The sequence below is a fragment of the Salvelinus fontinalis genome, chromosome 11 (assembly GCF_029448725.1).
Source record: "Salvelinus fontinalis isolate EN_2023a chromosome 11, ASM2944872v1, whole genome shotgun sequence".
Lineage (NCBI taxonomy): Eukaryota > Metazoa > Chordata > Actinopteri > Salmoniformes > Salmonidae > Salvelinus > Salvelinus fontinalis.
Genome location: NC_074675.1, coordinates 39,251,569 through 39,265,205, shown reverse-complemented (window position 1 = coordinate 39,265,205; position 13,637 = coordinate 39,251,569). Strand labels below are relative to the sequence as shown.

Below are 13,637 nucleotides of genomic sequence, written 5' to 3'. Positions count from 1 at the left end.
AATGTGCAACATGCAGGATAGTGCCTGACGGACAGTGTGCAACATGCAGGATTGTGCATGACAGACAGTGTGCAACATGCAGGATAGTGCCTGACAGACAGTGTGCAACATGCAGGATAGTGCCTGACAGACAGTGTGCAACATGCAGGATAGTGCGTGACAGTGTGCAACATGCAGGATAGTGCCTGACAGACAGTGTGCAACATGCAGGATAGTGCCTGACAGACAGTGTGCAACATGCAGGATAGTGCGTGACAGTGTGCAACATGCAGGATAGTGCCTGACAGACAGTGTGCAACATGCAGGATAGTGCGTGACGGACAGTGTGCAACATGCAGGATTGTGCGTGACAGTGTGCAACATGCAGGATTGTGCGTGACAGTGTGCAACATGCAGGATAGTGCGTGACGGACAGTGTGCAACATGCAGGATTGTGCATGACAGACAGTGTGCAACATGCAGGATAGTGCATGACAGACAGTGTGCAACATGCAGGATTGTGCATGACAGACAGTGTGCAACATGCAGGATTGTGCATGACAGACAGTGTGCAACATGCAGGATTGTGCATGACAGACAGTGTGCAACATGCAGGATTGTGCATGACAGACAGTGTGCAACATGCAGGATAGTGCGTGACAGACAGTGTGCAACATGTAGGATAGTGCATGACAGAGCGTGTGCAACATGCAGGATAGTGCGTGAGATGACCAGTGGTGCAGTCAAGGGTTTGGGGGTAATGCAGCCCCTGCTGCCTGCAGGTCAGGGGCTCTATACAGTACTGGTATGGGACTGAGGGGTAGGGGATAGGGTGAAGTGTAGTGGAAAGGGAGCAGGGGTCGAGAATATAGAGGACAGGTGATGGTGTAAAGCAGAGGATAAGGAAAGGGGTCGAACTCTTTATCAAGCCATGTTTCAAGACCCTGTCTTGAACCTGTACCAATAAACCTGGTCAAGTGAAATTAAATAATGACTTCATATTGAAGACTGTCAGTTTGAGGTTCAATAGTAGGCCTACTACTACTGATTCCTCAGCTTTGTGCATCTGAAGAATAAATTAAGGCTATGAGAGGATGAAAGTGAAGGGGGATGAAGATGCCCTTCGACACTGATCTCAAATCAGGTTAACACCCCCCCCCCCCCCCCCCCCTTGTGGTTAAGGTTATGAATAAGAGGAGTAGATCTGATTCCAGATCTATTACTTTGGGCAACTTCTACCGCAGAGCAGATTAAAGTAATGGAAGGGTTGAGGGGTCATTGGTTAAAGGTCAGAGGTGACTTCCTAGTTGGTCATCAGTCAGTGGAGATTTTGGGTGAGAGGATCTGTGCCGGGCGTGGCAGCCCTTACATAGGATGTGACCATCCAGGAGGTAACAGCCTTGCCCCTCACCCTCAGAGGGCAGGAGCAGACCACACTCCTGGAGGGGACAGAGAAAACAGGGTCAATCCAGGAACACTGGAATAGGTTCAACTGAGTGGGATGTGTACACTTGATGTGATGGTCTGCCAAACTGTAAACATCACTCAACTTGAGTGACCTATTCTACTATCACACACACAGTGACCACTCACCTCACACACATAGCAGTTGACGTGAAAGTTGCGGCCCAGCGCCTTTACACTGACCGCCGCATCCTGGCCCGGCTCAGGCACGATGGCATGGCTACACACTGAGCAGCGAGGGGCAAACTTCCTGTGTGGGACAGGAAGCACCAGTGTCAACACTAACATAGCTCAGAGGATGGAAAACTAACAACAATCAGATATAATAATCGGACCAATAGACTCATGTCTAAAACTTGAAAACTCAAAGTGTAAGTCAAAGATTAATTGATCAATTCATCTCTGAATTACACTTTACAAGTTTAAGTTTTAGACATGGGTCTATTGGACAGAGTATTATATCTGATTGTTGTGCTAGTGTTCCAGTTGATTACATGCATAATGTACAGTCAGTGGCCTCCTGAGTGGAGCAGCGGTCTAAGGCACTGCTTGAGGAATCACTAAAGACCAGGGTTTGAGACCAGAGAGGTGCAGCACAATTGGCCCAGCGTTGTCCGGGTTAGGGGAGGGGTTTGGCTGGCACGGATGTCCTTATTCCATCGCTCTCTAACAACTCCTGTGGCCGGCCGGGAGCATGCACGCTGACACCTTCGCCAGTTCTACGGTGTTTCTTCCGACACATTGGTGCGGCGGACTTCCGGGATACGTGAGCAGTGTGTCAAGAAACAGTGCGGCTTGGCGGGGTCATGTTCCGGAGGACGCACGGCTCTCGATCGTCGCCTCTCCCGAGACCGTACAGGAGTTGCAGCGATAGGACAAGACCAACTACCAATTGGATATTGTGAAATTGAGGGTAAAAAAAATTATTAGAACCAAAAGTAAAGTCAGTATCTGGCACTCAGTAAGTATGGTCTATCCGTGTTGCTGACCTGTAGAAGTCGTACATGCAGTGGATCTGGTAGTTGGCGTCCACTGTGAAGGGCACACCATCCAGGGAGCAGCCACACGCCACACAGTTGAAGCAGTGCGCGTGGAAGGCCTTGCCCATGGACCGCAGGACACGGTCCAGGATGGGCTTGGAGCACATGAAGCAGCGCTCTAGGACACTCTGAGGGGGGAGGGAGAGGGGCAGCACAGGTTCAGACAGAATAGTGTGTGTGTGAGAGAGAATCTAATCTATGGAGATAAACGGTGAAAAAGAGCGAAAGAGATCAACTGAGGAATTGAGAGAATGCTAAAAAGAAATGTAGAACGAAAGAGGGAGAAGAGACTTCTCAATACAGAAAGAGGACAGTCAGTGACAGCCACTCACAACGTAACAGCTCTCGCAGTAGCTCTGCTTGTTCAGGGCGTAGAACGGTTTCCCCCGGAGATGGGCGTGGCAGGTGATGCAAGTTATACACTCCAGGTGGAACACGTGTCCCATGGCGATACAGCCGCTGCCGTCGCCAAGGACGTTGTCACCGCAACGTGCACAGCGACCTGGTAGTATGGATGGAAAGGGGAGAAGAGATGAGACAAATAGGAGGGACATATTGTTGAAATGAAATTAACGGTGTCACCCAAGGGGAAATTAAGATGTGTTGACTGGACTGTTATTTACAAAGGACACCATTTCATTAGAAAGAAAGTGGAACATACCAACGTACTTCTCTGTAGGGGGATGATTCATGTCATACACCAACTTCTTTGTGAGCTGGTCCAACTCCTCCTCTGGCCTCGGCGCTGCTGTTCCCTGCTGGACAAACATATGAACTTTCCCAGAAAAATCAGCATAGAGATTTTACTTTCCCCATTTAGATCAGTGAAACCAAGAGACTGAAGATACAAGTATTCAAAAAGGACCATAGTTTACCTTAAGAGGCAACACAAACAAAAGTTGACGTTTACATTGATGGAAGCATCTTTCTGCAAAATTAAGCTTATCCACCCCTAAAAAAGAAAAAAAGGAGTTTACGTTTGAACTCCAGACACTCACCTTACTGGGCTGATAGGCGGAGCTTGGTGCCGAGCCTGACCCTGATTGGTGAGTCTCTGGGCCTCTATTGGATATGGGGCACTGGGTAGCTCTCCCTCCAAACCCTGCGGCACTCCCCTTGTAACCCCTCTCAGAGCGCAGCTCCTGGGCTTGGGAAGCGAGGTGGGGAGGGTACCAGCCCTGGGGGCCAGTCTGATTCTTGGGTGGGGACCGCAATGCATGATGGCGGTGTGGGAGAGGGGTGTAAGCCTGCTCGGCTTGCCTACCAGTCTGGAAGTAGGTGACAGTTTGGGCTGTTTTGATCTGGACACCGAACCTTGGGCCAGTAAGGGCGGTAGTGTAGGAGGCGGGGACAAGCTGGGGGTACCGTTTGGAGTCCTGGTCTTCGGTGTCATCTGGCTGGGGGAAGTACTGGAGACCCTGGTGGGGATCACTGGGGTATGGGGTTGTACGATGGTACTGGGGTTGGGGGTGAGGGGGGAAACTCATGGACGGCCTGCCCTGAGCGGATGCTCCTGGCTGGGCTAAGGGTTTGTAGCGATCCCCTGAGATGCGGTCGTTGTCATTAAGCTACGAAAGAAAGGAAAGGGACCATAAATATATATTTTACTATGCATTCCTTACAATGCAACTAATAACCAAGGCCTAAATATCCAGAGGAGCCTGTAACACTTTCAGACAGATATGAAAACAATAAACAAAGTCATAGGTTTCTGTATCAAGATTCAGAAGAATCCTTTACTCCTCACAGTCCCATGTAGTCAGTCAGCCTACCTGTGTTCTGTTTTGTGGATGGCTGTCCAGATCGGCCAGCATGCAGGTGAGTGAGTCAATCTCTGCATCACTGTTGGAGTGGTGTCCAATCAGCTTCTCAGGAGGTCCCCGGTGCTTTAAAAAAATGTAACAGGATCACATAATAAAGATGGGTACCTTTATAAAATGTCAAAACAGAAGGAGATGGATAGGTAGAGCAAATGTAGAAATGTGTCCCAATACATTTTAATATTGGACATTATGAGCAATATCTGGCTTCATAACAATATTACATTACTACAAATCTTTGCCTAGGAACTACAATAAACACTATGGTGAAATGGACCAATAATCAGTGGGAATTCCAGGATACAGAAGCAATTACAACCTACCATCAGCAGTCCATGTGATGGTAGGTTGTAGCGGTCCATGTGAGGGTTCAAGGATTGGTCTTCTTTGAGCCCTTTTGGAGGTGGTTGGTAGTAGTGGTCATTATATTTAAGGTGAAACCCTGGGTCCTCTTGGTGGTGCTGAATGGGCCCAGCTGTAGAACACATACAAAACAGTGCACTTTACATTTACAAACAAGACTTAATAACCACAGTGTACACACAACATTAACCACATGACAAACATTTATTTACATCAAGATGTTTATTTACATCAAGTGCTAATCACCAAAGGTGTTGGTGTACTCAGTAGTGTGTCAGGTCCAACGCTCTACTCCAAGGCTTGAGCTACAGAACGGACTTCTGATTTTCACAATAGTCCATCACAAGTTCATTATAGCAAGGTTTCACACAAGACAAGCCCAGTGTAATAGAAGGCCCATCACCATGTTCTTACCTGTGGGACCGGTAGCCATGTACCTAGTGGCCATTCCTCCACCTCCGCCTCCTCCTCTGTTCTGGTCATAAACCACATACTTGGGCCGGGTGTCCCTGGAAACCTTCTTGGGCGGTTGTCTGTACATGGCTGGTCCGGACATCTGAGGGACGGGTCTCTCTGGGCTACCCAGAGTCTTCGGATGCGGCCTGGTAGGACCAGACATGTCAGGGTTCTGAAAAAGAGGTTGTCGTGATTAAACTGTTACAATTTAAAACTATAACAAAACACTTACATGTTGGTATTAATGCGGTTCTTATAATAAAAAGAAAACAGCTGCACTGTCCTATTTTGGCAAGAAGATTTGTCACTGCCACACCAACTTGCTGTTTGCATATTTACGTCACAGGTAAGCACTGGAACCCAGAGATGCTTCAACCTGGATGTCTTATGTCAACACACATACGCAGTTTAACAATAGACTTATAGTTGAGAAGCAGGAAGACAGCACCATTCCCAACCATCAGGGAATTCCAGGAGACAGAGACAAAAGAGGGGTATACTAGAAAGCAGGATCAATGAGTTTGCCAGCTAACTTGCCTAAATAGTCAGAAAGAACTGTATTCTTGGGAAAGAAACTTTAAAAAGGTATGGCCTGATTCAGGGCTTCCCAAACTCTGTCCTGAGGCCCCCTGGGTGCACGTTTTTCTTTTTTGCCATAGCAATACACAGCTGATTCAAATAATCAAAGCTTGATGAGTCGGTTATTTGAATCAGCTGTGTTGTGCTAGGGCAAAAGCCAAAACATGCACCTGGGGAAGGGGCCATGACTGAGTTTGGGAAACCCTTATCTATTTGACTTAACAACCGAAAAAACATATCTAATTTTAATTTTCTTAATGAACCAGAAAATCAAGTTATTTCTGGTTGTTTATCAAAGTTAGCTGGCTAACTCATTGATCCAGCTATGTAGTATACCACTCTGTTACACAGAGTGCGCCAACACACACACACTCAAAAAACAAAATCCCACACTTGTGGCTTTTGGGTCACTATTACCCATGGGTCTGTATTCACTACAATAGTTACTGTCTCTGACGTTTACACTCAACTCTAAATGATACCAAATGTAGTTGTAGTGTATAGTATATGAAGGCACTGTGAGATGTTAAGTCTTTCAGTCTGACAAACCTGTTGTTGGTAGCAGCAGGCTAAACATTTTAAAAGTGTATATGGTTTTCCTTTAATTAATGAGAAAATGTAGCCAAACAATGGTTATTTTGCCACTGTCAGCTGCTGTTCCCATTGGTTCCTTTTGGAGATAGAGGAACAAGATCAAGTAATATAGTCTATAATAAACAACAGTAATCTTGTCAAATCAATCAAATTGTATTTGTCACATGCGCCGAATACAACAGACCTTACAGTGAAATGCTTATTTAGAAGCCCTTAACCAACAATGCAGTTTTAAGAAAATAGCTTTAAAAAAAGTAAGAGATAAGAATAACAAATAATTGAAGAGCAGCAGTGCATGACAATATCGGGACTGTACACAGGTGGTTCCGGTACAAAGTCAATGTGTGGGGGCACCGGTGTCGAGGTAATTGAGGTAATTCGTACATTTAGGTAGATTTATTAATGTGACTATGCATAGATAATAACAGTAGCAGCAGCGTAGAAGAGGGGGGTGGGGCAATGCAAATAGTCTTGGTAGCCCTTTCATTAGCTGTTCAGGAGTCTTATGGGTTAGGGGATAGAAGCTGTTTAGAAGCCTCTTGGACCTAGACATGGCACTCCGGTACCGCTTGCCGTGCGGTAGCAGAGAGAACAGTCTATGACTAGGGTTACTGGAGTCTTTGACAATTTTTAGGGCATTCCTCTGACACTGCCTGGTATAGAGGTCCTGGATGTCAGGAAGCTTGGCCCCAGTGATGTACTGGGCCATACGCACTACCCTCTGTAGTGCCTTGCGGTCGGAGGCCGAGCAGTTGACACACCAGGCAGTGATGCAAACTGTCAGAATGCTCTCGATGGTGCAGCTGTAAAACCTTTTGAGGATCTGAGGACCGATGCCAAATCTTTTCAGTCTCCTGAGGGGGAATAGGTATTGGCGTGCCCTCTTCACAACTGTCTTGGTGTGCTTGGACAATGTTAGTTTGTTGGTGATGTGGACGCCAAGGAACTTGAAACTCTCAACCTGCTTCACTACAGCCCCGTCGATGAGAATGGGGGTGTCCTCAGTCCTCCTTTTCCTGTAGTCCACAATCATCTCCTTTTTCTTGATTACATTGAGGGAGAGGTTGTTGTCCTTGAACCACACGGTCAGGTCTCTGACCTCCTCCCTATAGGCTGTCTCATCGTTGTCGGTGATCAGTCCTACCACTGTGTCATCGGCAAACATAATGATGATGTTGGAGTCGTGCCTGGCCGTGCCGTCATGAGTGAACATGGAGTACAGGAGGGGACTGAGCACTCAGCCCTGAGGGGCACCAATGTTGAGGATCAGCGTGGCGGATGTGGTGTTCCCTACCCTTACCACCTGGGGGCGGCCCGTCAGGAAGTTCAGGATCCAGTTGCAGAGGGAGGTGTTTCGTCCCAGGGTCCTTATCTTGGTGTTGAGCTTTGAGGGCACTATGGTGTTGAACGCTGAGCTGTAGTCAATGAATAGCATTCTCACATAGGTGTTCCTTATGTCCAGTTGTGAAAGGGCAGTGTGGAGTGCAATAGAGATTGCATCATCTGTGGATCTGTTGGTGCGGTATGCAAATTAGAGTGGGTCTAGGGTTTCTGGGATAATGGTGTTGATGTGAGCCATGACCAGAATTTCAAAGAATTTCATGGCTACAGACGTGCTACAGGCACAGGGACTATGTTGATCTGCTTGAAACATGTTGGTATTACAGACTGAGACAGGGAGAGTTTAAAAATGTCATTGAACGCACTTGCCAGGTTGTCACCAGATGCTCGGTGTACATGTCCTGGTAATCCATCTTGCCCTGCAGCCTTGTGAATGTTGACCTGTTTAAAGGTCTTACTCACATCGGCTGCGGAGAGCGTGATCACACAGTTGTCCCGAACAGCTGATGCTCTCATGCAGTGTTATTTCAGTGTTATTTGCCTCGAAGCGAGCATAGACGTTTTTAGCTCTTCTGATAGGCTCGTGTCACTGGGCAGCTCTCGGCTGTGCTTCCCTTTGTAGCCTGTAATAGTTTGCAAGTCCTGCCACATCCGACGAGCGTCAGAGCCCGTGAAGTACAATTCGATCTTAGTCCGGTACTGACGCTATGCCTGTTTGATGGTTCGTTGGAGGGCATTGCAGGATATCTTATAAGCTTCCCGGGATCTTTGAAAGCGGCAGCTCAACCCTTTAGCCCAGTGTGAATGTTGCATGTTATCCATGGCTTCTGGTTGGGGTATGTACGTACAGTCACTGCGGGTACGGCGTCCTCGATGCACTTATTGATAAATCCAGTGACTGATGTGGTGTACTTCTCAATGCCATCGGAAGAATCCCGGGAACATATTCCAGTCTGTGCTAGCAAAACAGTCCTGTAGATTAGCATCTGCTTCATCAGACAACTTTTTTAATAGACCGAGACACTGGTGCTCCTGATTTAATTTTTGCTTGTAAGCAGGAATCAGGAGGATAAAAGTATGGTCAGATTTGCCAAATGGAGGGTTAGGGAGAGCTTTGTACACGTCTCTGTGTGTAGGGTAAAGATTGGTCTTCAGTTTTTTTCCCCACTGGTTGCACATTTAACATGCCGATAGAAGTTAGGTAAAACTGATTTAAGTTTCCCTGCATTAAAGTCCACTAGGAGTGTATTTATACCTGCGTTTTCTGTTAGCATGTTGCCAGTTTGTCTTGTCCCGTGAAGTCCTACCCTTGTGTTTTCCCATTTTTGAGTTGCTGTAGTTGCTGTTTTCTAGTCCTCCCGGTTTTGACCATTCTGCCTGCCCTGACCCTGAGGTTGCCTGCCGTTCTCTACCTTATTTTTTTTAAATGGGAGGGGGGGGGTAAATATGCGCAAATATATTGATAAAAGTCACCTTGTCCTAGAGAGATTTACACGGTTATCAAAACGTCACACCAGGGTAAGCCTAAATGTTTCTAAACATTCTAAAAAATATATGGTGGGAAAACTATTGGAACCATTTCCTTGTTTGACCACTAGGTTTTATGGGTATTATGATTCATACTGTGTTACTCCATTTAGAATCTAGAATCGGCTTCCTATTTTGCAACAAAGCCTCCTTCACTCATGCTGCTAAATATACCCTCGTAAAACTAACTAACCTACCGATCCCCGACGATGTCATTTACAAAATAGCCTCCAACACTCTACTCAGCAAACGGAATGTAGTCCATCACAGTGCCATCCAATTTGTCACCAAATCCCCATATATTACCCACCACTGCGACCTGTATGCTCTCGTTGGCTGGCCCTCACTACATATTCGTCGCCAAATTCACTGGCTCCAGGTCATCTATAAGTCTTCGCTAGGTAAAGCTTCACCTTATCTCAGCTCACTGGTCACCATAGCAACACCCACCCGTAGCACGTGCTCCAGCAGGAATATTTCACTGGTCATTACTAAAGCCAACACTTCCTTTGGCCGCCTTTCCGTCCAGTTCTCTGCTGCCAATGACTGGAACGAATTACAAAAATCACTGAAGCTGGAGTCTTATATCTTCCTCTCTAACTTTAAGCATTAGCTGTCAGAGCAGCTTACCGATCACTGTACCTGTACACAGCCCATCCGTAAATAGCACACCCAACTACCTCATCCCCATATCATTTATCCTTTTGCACCTCAGTATCTCTGCTTTTAGTTATTTATTTTTATTTTACCTTTATTTAACTAGGCAAGTCAGTTAAGAACAAATTCTTATTTTCAATGATGGCCTAGGAACAGTGGGTTAACTGCCTTGTTCAGGGGCAGAATGACAGATTTTTACCTTCTCAGCTCGGGGATTTGATTTTGCAACCTTTCAGTTACAAGTCCAATTCTCTAACCACTAGGCTACTTGCACATCATCATCTTCACATGTATCACTCCAGTGTTATTGCTAAATTGTAATTATTTTGCCTCTACGGCCTAGTTATTGCCTTACCTCCCTACTCTTCAACATATGCACACACTGTACATAGATTTTTATATTGTGTTATATACTGTACGTTTGTTTATGTGTGACTCTGTGTTGTTTTTGTCACACTGCATTGCTTTATCTTGGCCAGGTCGCAGTTGTAAATGAGAACATGTTCTCAACTGGCCTACCTGGTTAAATAAAGGAGAAATTAAAAATGTAACCATTTTTTTTTTTAGAAAAGACAATAGCAGTGGTCAAAAATTTAGAGCGAACACTAGTTGGCAGCAACACTAGTTGGCAGCAAACAAGGACTACAATAGATAAAACATAGCAGAGGATAACTGGGAAATATGTTCACTAGACGACAGCAAAGCGACCACTAAGACTCTACAGGAATGGTGAGAAATCAATTCATTCATTTAAAATAGGGTAAGCTACCTAGTGGCCAGCAGTTTGTAAATCCAAAAACTTTCCCTTTGGGAAACAAGGACTACCCGATGGCAAGACACATCAAGTCCTTACACCATGGCAACCCTGCCTACCTACAGGATATGGGTGTTGATCATGTTCCGGCCTCAATTAGAAAAACAGTATGTGATTGTACTGCATTGTAATGTCAGACATAGTGGAGTCCTACAGGCTGAAAAATAACATTTCCATGTAAAATTTATCACAGACATCCAAAAGATACATATAATTAAATTTCTTGATATTATTTCTTAATTATCCACAGAGGTGGAGAAAGTGGACAGTTTTAAGTTCCTCGGCATACACATCAACAACAAACTGAAATGGTCCACCCACACAGGTGAAGAAGGCACAACAGACACTGGAGATCTAGGACTTACAGTCAGCTTGTAGTCATTGTTAACTGAGTATACCCTGATTATTAACACTTCACTTGCCTGCCAAGCCAAAGCCTACAGGCATCGACTACAAAACAACTCTTCAGGTCTCAGGCAAGGTTACGCATCACACAAGCGTGGTCAGTCACCAAACCACCTCAGTTACAGTAACACAGTCATACGGCCGGTAGATGGAGTCTCCACGGGCCTGTTCAGCAGGATGTTACATTACAAGAATGTTCAGATAGAAATGTATTGTGTAGATCAAATATGAGTGTCTGTGAGATATAATAGGGAATTGTGTCTGTTCTATACATTATACTGGATTTATAGGTGCAGTGGGGATATTAATCATTCTCAATCAACTTGCGCCACTTAGTTCATAGAACCGTGTGACATGAGTAACCTCCGATAGATGCTAAACGCAGTTGTGTCAAACTGAGCGGGTCCAGTTTTCTTTGGCTCTAACTATTGGACGGTTGGAGCTATAATTTGCTATTATGGCCCCATCCCTGAATACCCATGTCTTCTGTTTCCCTCTACAACACTCACAAGCAGCGCATGACAGGTTAGAAAGGACTGTGGCAAAAACGCATTTAAAAGCATTATGCACACACACAGAATGTGTGCATGACAGAATGACAGAATTTGGCCATGTAAATCAAATGTTACTGGTCACATACACATAGTTAGCAGATGTTATTGAAAGTGTAGCGAAGTGCCTGTGCTTCTAGTTCCGACAGTGCAAAAATACCAATTCCACAACAACTACCTAATACACACAAATCGAAGTAAAGGAAAGGAATAAGAATATGTACAGATAAATACATGGATGAACAATGACAGAGCGGCATAGGCAAGATACAATAGATGGTATAAAATACAGTATATAGATAGGAGATGAGTGATGCAAGATATGTAAACATTATTAAAGTGGCATTATTAAAGTGACTAGTGACCCATTTATTAAAGCGGCCAATGATTTCAAGTATGTATGTAGGCAGCAGCCTCACTGTGTTAGTGATGTCTGTTTACCAGTCTGATGGCCTTGAGATAGAAGTTTTTTTCAGTCTCTTGGTCCCAGCGTTGATGGACCTGTACTGACCTCGCCTCCTGGATGGTGGCAGGGTGAACAGGCAGTGGGTCGTGTGGTTGTTGTCCTTGTTGATCTTTTTAGCCTTCCTGTGACATCGGGTGCTGTAGGTGTCCTGGAGGGCAGGTAGTTTGCCCCCGGTGATATGTTGTGCAGACCGCACAACCCTCTGGAGAGCCCTGCGGTTATGGGCGGTGCAATTGCCGTACCAGGCGGTGATGCAGCCCGACAGGATGCTCTCAATTGTTCATCTGTAAAAGTTTGTGAGGATTTTGGGTGACAAGCCACATTTCTTCAGCCTCCTGAGCTTGAAGAGGCACTGTTCACCACACTGTCTGTGTGGGTGGACCATTTCAGTTTGTCCATGATGTGTACAGAGGAACTTAACTTTCCACCTTCTCTACTGCTGTCCCATCGATGTGGATAGGGGGGTGCTCCATCTGCTGTTTTCTTTAGACCACGATCATCTCCTAAAATGCTTTCAAATAACTTATAGAAATGGATACAAATATTTTACAGTTTGAAATTTGACACATACAAGACACCTGGAACCAACACAATGGCCGTGTCATTAAAGGTTGGGAGTTCGATCCCGAGTCCTACCAAAGACTCTATAAATGTAATCTGATGCCTCTGTTTGGCACTCGGCATGAAGGAGATAGATTGGGGGTAAGAGCCTGCGACAGACTAGCGTCCTGGCCAATGGGTGTACTTGTACATCAAGTGGCTTCATGCCACAGAAACAGAAGACAGACTCCTGCCACTATGGACTGTTCTGTCTACAACAAGGCTTACTTAATGGAAGCCTGGGCCATGATATGGATGAGAGCAACTACAAACAGATTGGTGTAAGATATCTGCTTGATAAGATGACAGGGAGTCATCAAAGGGGAATATTGACCAACAGAGCATCTTTGAATAGTTCTCTTCTTTTACAACTCAAAAAACAAGATTTTTATGTTTTAATTAACTGTGTTGTATATACCATGCAATATTGGGATGTAAACAGAAACTTAAAACATTTCAACTAAATATCTGACATGGTACAGGGGTCTTCTTCAATTTGAGCCAATAACCATATATGTATGAGGGGTATACTTTTGATACCATGAAGATTTGTAAGACTACCAAAATAAAAATCTGTGTGACCCTATTTTAGTTCATTGTGACTCAGGGGGGAGACACTATTTGGAAGTGAGCACTATTTGGCATGACAGGAAACTGCCAGTATCCAAATCTGTTGGTGACAAGTCAACCCAATGAAGGCTCCTTTAAAGGCTCTCTGAAATGTAATTGGTAAACATTTTCAAACCCATTGTCTTTCCTATACTGTCCTTAAAAGTATACTTCTTACTTATGAACTGCATTGGCTATTGAAATGAATGAGTAAGTCACTTTAAGGTCACCTTGACTGAACAAGGCATCCTCTCAGCCATTGTTACAACAGGCCTTTCACAAAGCACTTTGAAAAGTGATCTACATTTGTTTTTGTATAGGGGTCCCCTAGCCCCCAATTACACTGTGCCAATGGCTTGAGAGCAGGCTAGG

The 13,637-nt window shown here is 45.2% G+C and overlaps 1 pseudogene; it reads right to left on the bottom strand.

Annotated features, from left to right (window-relative positions):
* Positions 1-1,155: 1,155 nt before the first annotated feature.
* On the bottom strand, positions 1,156-5,286 carry LOC129865724 (thyroid receptor-interacting protein 6-like; annotated as a pseudogene).
* Between the last annotated feature and the right edge of the window lie 8,351 nt (positions 5,287-13,637).